Source organism: Macrobrachium rosenbergii, chromosome 55, assembly GCF_040412425.1.
Source record: "Macrobrachium rosenbergii isolate ZJJX-2024 chromosome 55, ASM4041242v1, whole genome shotgun sequence".
Taxonomy (NCBI): Eukaryota; Metazoa; Arthropoda; class Malacostraca; order Decapoda; family Palaemonidae; genus Macrobrachium; species Macrobrachium rosenbergii.
In genome coordinates, this window is record NC_089795.1 from 40,500,268 (window position 1) to 40,507,767 (window position 7,500).

Here is a 7,500-nt window from a genome sequence, read left to right on the forward strand (position 1 = left end):
AAAAAACTGGAATGAAAAATGAATATCAACATATTAGCATATTATGAAATATTTCAGACGTCAACATGTGAACGTGTGTTCATTTATCTTAACATCAGTCTTCCATCAATATAATTTTGGTACATTCAGCGAAAAGTTTTGGATTTTTAGAAAATATTTAAGAAATGTCTGCCCTCTAACGATGAAGATAGAATAAATTCTGCATCGATTTTACTAGTTATGTTTTTCTTGAGTACGCGAAAACATGTTTTCAATTTTGATTCCGTATTGTTGGGTCTCCTGCTTTTTACGTCGTCTTACCACATTCTCTGTGAAAATTAAGGAAAAATTACCTTTGCCAAAAATTGAATAGGAAAATGACGTTATCATAAATTTTCCAGGGAAAGGGCGAAAAGTTACTAACGCTTCAGAAAATTTCTCCTGCAAAATTTGCGCCCATAATATCTTGCCGGATTCCAGTTTTTTATGAGCTCTTTAAGGTAAACAAGTGACAGGGTTGAAAACAAGCCGTATTGTCGTGTTACTGAAAGGTACAGCAGTTTTATATAGGTATTTTAGTCATACTGTATGTCATTTACACTGATATGGTTAATTTTGAAGATGGGACTAATGCCTTGTCTTTTTAACGGAAAATGTTATCATGTATATTTTGTGAATATGGACACTTTGTTACAAAGATATTTATGTGTGTGTGTTTGTGTGTTGTTCTTTTCTCAAAATATGAACTGAATAAAATTCCAGGTGTTCATGATAAATAAAATATCGTTAAGGTGATATTTTATTGTAACATAAACATTGAAGGATAGTGCTAAATCCCTATTATGGATTCCAAAACAATTTAAATCTGGGAGACAATATCTCCATCACGTTTGGTTGAAGAAATCTTGAATATTTCATGTAAATGAAATGTTATTAAAGATTGTATTTTATATCAGATTAGCTTCCAAAGACAGTGCTAAATCCGTAGTGAACTCCAACTGGATTTAACATCTTAGAAGTGATATTTCCCCACGGAAATATAAGAATATTTTATACAACAAAACATTGTTATTTTATTCTGTACGATTAATGACTGATATTCGCCAGAACACTGATATGGCAGTAATTCAGAATGATTTACGGAGGTGATATGAATTCAGATCTTTAAGTCTGTATCTTCGCTAGTAAACATAACCGCAATGTTTAGTACACCAGAGTGGAATCCACATAACTGGTACTACTTGGCACCTGTAAATATGCATATTAAACATTACCCCAAACAAACAGAATTCGTAAAACTCGAATTTACGGACCATTTAAATGAGCAAACCAAACAGTATTCCAAAATACATGATTTATCAAATTCAACTCCGGAACTCGGTCCCTTAGAACGCAAACAGAATCACAAGCCTTGCAAACACCCGGAAAAAATGGGTCCGTCCAACGGCTCCATTAAGTTCTGTTTGCCCGGTGACAAAAAGGTGAAAATCAATGATATATCAGCTGGCGGCGACCAAAAGAAGATAAAGAGGAAATACGAAGGCTTTCTTCCTTCGTCTATTGTGTTTTTATATTTACAAAAAAAGATAAAATTAAAGGAAAGATTACCGAGGCTTGTATACTCTCTCTCTCTCTCTCTCTCTCTCTCTCTCTCTCTCTCTCTCTCTCTCTCTCTCTCTCTCTCCCTCTGTAGAATAGCCGTTGTAAAATGGAAATAAATATTTTCATTTCATTTGCCTCTCTCTCTCTCTCTCTCTCTCTCTCTCTCTCTCTCTCTCTCTCTCTCTCTCTCTCTCTCTCTCTCTGTAGAATAGCCGTTGTAAAATGGAAATAAATATTTTCATTTCGTTTCATTTTGCCTCTCTCTCTCTCTCTCTCTCTCTCTCTCTCTCTCTCTCTCTCTCTCTCTCCGGGGCCTATTGTAAACCCAAGGGAGAGTCAGGAGAAATCATGATGATGAATAGTGACATGAACCTGGTTTTTGTAAAGGGATGCCATGAGAAAGACTTCATTCTTTTCCTTTGTACGTGGTCTTTTGAATACAAATGAAGGTAGTATGAAAGATGAAAACGAAGTAAATGAAAGTTAAGAATGAATAATATTAAGGGGTATATAGAGTTCTTGCTTTGGTATTAAATTATCATCGAAAAACAGTAAAGACGTAGAACAGGATTTTTATTAATATGATTGATTATCAAAGTGGTTTTAGCAACATTATAGTGTTATGTTTCTGTTTGATACAAAAACGGGAAGAATTTATGTGAAGCTATGAAATATAGCTTTAGTTTTCTGTAAAAAAAAAAACTATTGTGCTGGCTTTGTCTGTCCGTCCGCACTTTATTCTGTCCGCCCCCAGATCTTAACAACTACAAGCACTAGAGGGCTGCAAATTGCTATGTTGATCATCCACCCTCCAATCATCAAACATACCAAATTGCAGCTCTCTAGCCTTAGTAGTTTTTATTCTATTTAAGGTTAAAGTTAGCGACAATCGTGCTTCTGGCAACGACATAGGACAGGCCACCACCTAGCAGCGGTTACAATTTCATCGGCCGCTGCTCATACAGCATTATACGGAGACCATCGAAAGATAGATCTATTTGCGGTGGCCTTCATTATACGCTGTAGCGGCTGTATGGAAAACTCGATTGCGCCGAAGAAACTCAGCCGCATTTTTTCCTTGTTTGTTTCTCCAGACGATCATTTTCTCATCTAACATTTATTCGCTTATCGATACTCACGTAGCATGCTACTTACATTACAATTATCATTAGATTTAGACATTTATTTTCTTTTTAATATACTGTAACCTCAAGGACCTTACTTCTTCCATAACACTTACAATATCACCTTTTTTTTAAAGGTCACGTCTTATTTAACATAACATGAAAGTACGGAAGTGACTTTTCGAACGATACTGCACCCTTTTAAATCATGAAGCCTAATTGCCTCTCTGAATTACATGATTGGTGAAAATTAACTTGACCTTCGATGTGTTTCGTTCAGTTCCCAGTTATTCAACGCTTAGAAACTGGATACATGCTTAAAATGAGAGAGAGAGAGAGAGAAAAAGTAAGTATAGCTTAGTTTTAAGACCACTGAGCTGATTAACAGCTCTCCCAGGGCTGGCCCAGGGTACATTATTTTACGGCTATGAACCAATTGGTTACCAACGGGACCTACAGCTTATTGTGGAATCCGAACCACATTATAGCGAAAATGAATTTCTATCACTAGAAATACGATTCCTCTAACTCTTTCATCCAGCCGGCGGCGGGGTCGAACTCCGGCCCGTCGAATGACGGTCTGAAGCTCAACCAACTCGGCCTTAAAGGCTGAGAGAGAGAGAGAGAGAGACTGAGAGAGAGAGAGAGAGAGAGAGAGAGAGAGAGAGAAAATGTAAAATTATAATGGAATATTTGGTAGAGAGGATTTCCTGCTTATGATTTTGGCTCATTACTCAACGGTGTTTTCTTACCACCTTTGTTTTTCCTCTGTTTACTGATACTTAGAAACTGAATGTTTCAGCTCTTATTTAATAGACAGTCATTTTACATATGCACATACTTAAATATAACATACATAATACGAAAAGGAAACTGAACTTGTTATAAATTGCACACAAAATCATTGACAATATATCAAAATATATGATACTTTTTGCGATCTTGAGTTAGCTGTAATCATTCTGGCTTTCAAAAGATATTTGGTAGCACATGATCTACAAAACTCACTGATTTATTAATAGTAATAATGATAATGAACTAACGAACCCCTGTAACGAGGCTAAAATATCGAGAATTGAAAGCCACAGTAGGGTTAAAAATATTTTTGCACAATTAAAAATATGGAGACTTTCAGATACTACTCCCTATCCCTCATCAGTATTTTTAACTCTGTGCATAAATATTTTTAACACTATTGTGGCTTTTAATTCTCGATAATAATAATACACAATAATAATAATAACACACACACATGCACAACTAATAATAATAATTAATTTCACCTCTTGGCCTATACAATGCACACATACAAGAAAAATGCACAAATACTGCCTTATAAACACCTCTATGTAATAAATAGCTAGAAAGGTGGTAGTAAGTACTATAGGCTAAAAAAGGACTCACTTACACAAGCACAAACAACAGCAAACTCCACATCTTCAGCACGCACTCACAAACAGACACTCACAAACACAACAGACCCACACGCAAAAACAAGCTACACTCCATCTTTTTATTGGCAGTTTCCCCTTACTCACATTTCCTGGGTTTGACCTTATCTAGCCAACAACAGTAGCTTGTAGGTAACCAAGACGCAAAAATAACACCTTTTCTCTCGTTGGTTGCGGCTATAATTGTCGAAGAGTGTTCCTTTACGAAAGTGGATCACTTCTAAGAAGTCAAACGAGAACCTCAGCTATTAGGAAAAGGTCAAATTTTGGTGGGAAGTTGAACGTTTCAGCTGTGAAATGTGGTTACTCAGCGTCAAGACTCTACTGTTGTATTTTGGGGTAACAGTTGAACAATAACTTTTATATGTACAATCATATGTCCAACAACACGCGCGCACACACTCTCACACACACATATATATATATATACATAGATGCATACACACACACACACACACACACACACACACACACACATATATATATATATATATATATATATATATATATATATAAAACATATAATCATGTGTGTGTATGTATGTGCGGTGGCACGTATAACTGAATCTTACCTAGCATTCCAGCGCAGAAAAAAAAGTGGGAACCAGCCCCGGAAAACGTAAGAAAACAAAACGCAAGACACGACTGCTGTGTTTTGAAAAATTCAGCTGACATGTCCTACATCCTAGGACGGGCGTCTTCTCTTTGTTCCTCCGGCACTGGATACGAGGCAATATTTCGGTCCTTCTTTTATCTCCCGGTAAGAAATGTCAGAAACAAATGAACCCCCGTCAGGTCAGCACACTTTTATCTAATTTTTTTCTCCCCCTTTTACGCCTAAGTCCAGGTACCAATTTTGGCCGCTCCTTTGGCTTTTTTTTAAGGTTTTCTTTTTATGACGGTTTTCAAAATAGGTATGGTTTTTTTTTAGGTAATGGAGCAAATGGTGATCTCCGGATGCCGAAATATTATGTATGTCAATGTAACTGAAGGTCACTGTTAATGCAGCGGAAATGACGTACAGTGGAACCATTTTCTAGTATCACAGGTATGAAATGATCCTATGTACACATAAGAATCAAAAATCGATTTGTTCAGCGAACCTTGAATATAACGGTGACTTTCGAAAGAAAGGTTACGGAGTAATTACCCATACATTTATATTTTATATTTACGAAATTTATGAAAGGGTACCCAGTCATTACTTATTTAATTATATTTTATATTTATGGAATATGTGAAATTTATGAAGAGCTTCTCTTAACATTCAGCTTATTTATAACCTTGATAACTTGTCAGCTTGGGGGAAGGGTTGGTTATAGTTCTAAGGGAGATTGGTGGTTATGAAGTTAAAATGCATTCATGTAATCTGTACAGAACCACCACGATTTGAAAATAGTCTAAATTATTTCTGAAGCATTATAGCATATGAAGGGTTATGAGCTTAATGAAATTCTGTATGAAAATAAAAATAAAAAGCCTCAACTCAAGGAAAATTAAAGGTCATCTTTTACCGCGCTTAGAATTTATGTCGTATCTGAATATTCATAAATGAGCTGGAATATAGATTCTACTTTCTTAGTATATGAAAGGAAAAAAACTTTCTTCCGAACATGTTTCTATCAAATTAGGTTATCTTTTGACATAAACAGATAACATTTCTGAGCGCTTTTTGGGATGCATCAAAAAGAATACTAAAAAATAATTTATTCCGTTTCGAAACAGTTTTGCTGCTAATCTCTTCATGTTACATAAAAATGAAGGTCACATCAACCAGTTGGATGTATAATGAAAGGACATGCATCAAAGTCAGAGATAATTGCAAAGGAAAATATAAACAGAAAAAAACTGTAAAGTGTCGCAGTCAAATGCTAATACTTTTTTATTGCTTTCTACATTATGTCAATTATACAGCTCAGCAATTGAAGGTAAAAAAAATTATAGTTTATTTTGTGGAAGAAATTCAGATGGCCCCAGATACGAAAGGACATTCTCTCTCTCTCTCTCTCTCTCTCTCTCTCTCTCTCTCTCTCTCTCTCTCTCTCTCTCTCTCTCTCTCGCACACACACGCATACACACAACACACACACACGAGCTAGAGGATATTTTCATGGCTATTAGGGGAAACTTTTAAGGAAATGATTATTGGATTTGGGGACTGGGAACAAGTCAATTTCCTGGCAAGAAGTCTGACTCTACAGGATATTTCTGGAACTGCTTAGAAATATCTCCGTGTCCGAAATAGACTGTTAGGGGGATCTGAATCCACAAATAACTATGGTCTAATTTCAGAGGTAAATTAACCAACATGTCACATGTGATGTTTGAAAGCGAAGTACATAATAATATGCAAGTGGAAATTTTGCTTGAAATCAAAAGGAATATTCCATTGCTCCACTAAATACGTGATAATGGGCTCAAACGGACATTGAAAAGGACATGTTTCATAATTTAGAGGTTGGCCCTTGATATTATTCGTATTAAGTAAAACTGCAGAACTGTACCAGTTAGTATGTTCTGACAAGATATTTGAGGGATAGGATACTTCGTTATTATTTAGAAATGATTAAGAGTATAAAAAAAGTTCCTGCCAAATTTTCATTTGGTAGATAAATAGATAAATATATAAAGAGACAGTTTTGTATTATGCTGTGTAAACAGCTTAATAATAGAGAATATACAGATAATAGAGACAGTTCCTTCGATCATTTCTTACTGTAAAAAATAGGACTGTCTTCTGGAAAAAGACGGAGAGAAATGATGGCAGTTGAATAAAACTAAAAAAAAAAAAGGCAGTTCTCCAACCTTCCCTTTAACAAACATGATTTAAATACGAAAGAGATATTGCAGCAGATTTAAGAGAGATAGGGAGAGACAAAGAATGGAGGCCAAATAGGTTGCAGGGATTTGGAGAGAGAGAGAGAGAGAGAGAGAGAGAGAGAGAGAGAGAGAGAGAACAGTTGCGAAAGGTCGGAGGATTTGTAATCTTCTTTACGACTGGGAAAGGAGTGCATCTCGACCGTTTGAGTCTCGCAGGAAAGCCTTCCCGGACCGTTAGAGGTCATGAACCAGTTGTAATGGCGGGAGACGGCTGATGTAACTAACGTACTGTAAAAATGAGTCCTTTCAAGATTAGTTCTCTTTTTTAATTGTTTGGATTTCTTTTTCTCTCGGCACTTCTGCCTCGTGGGAGGACTGTCTGATTTTTCTCTCTTCAACTATTGTGGTGTAGAATTTGTATTTTTCATGTTGTCTCTGCTCTTCTAAAAGACTATACATATATTGTAAAGTCAATTATTCTAGAGATTTTTATAGTGAAGATATGTCTTCCCCAAAATTATATT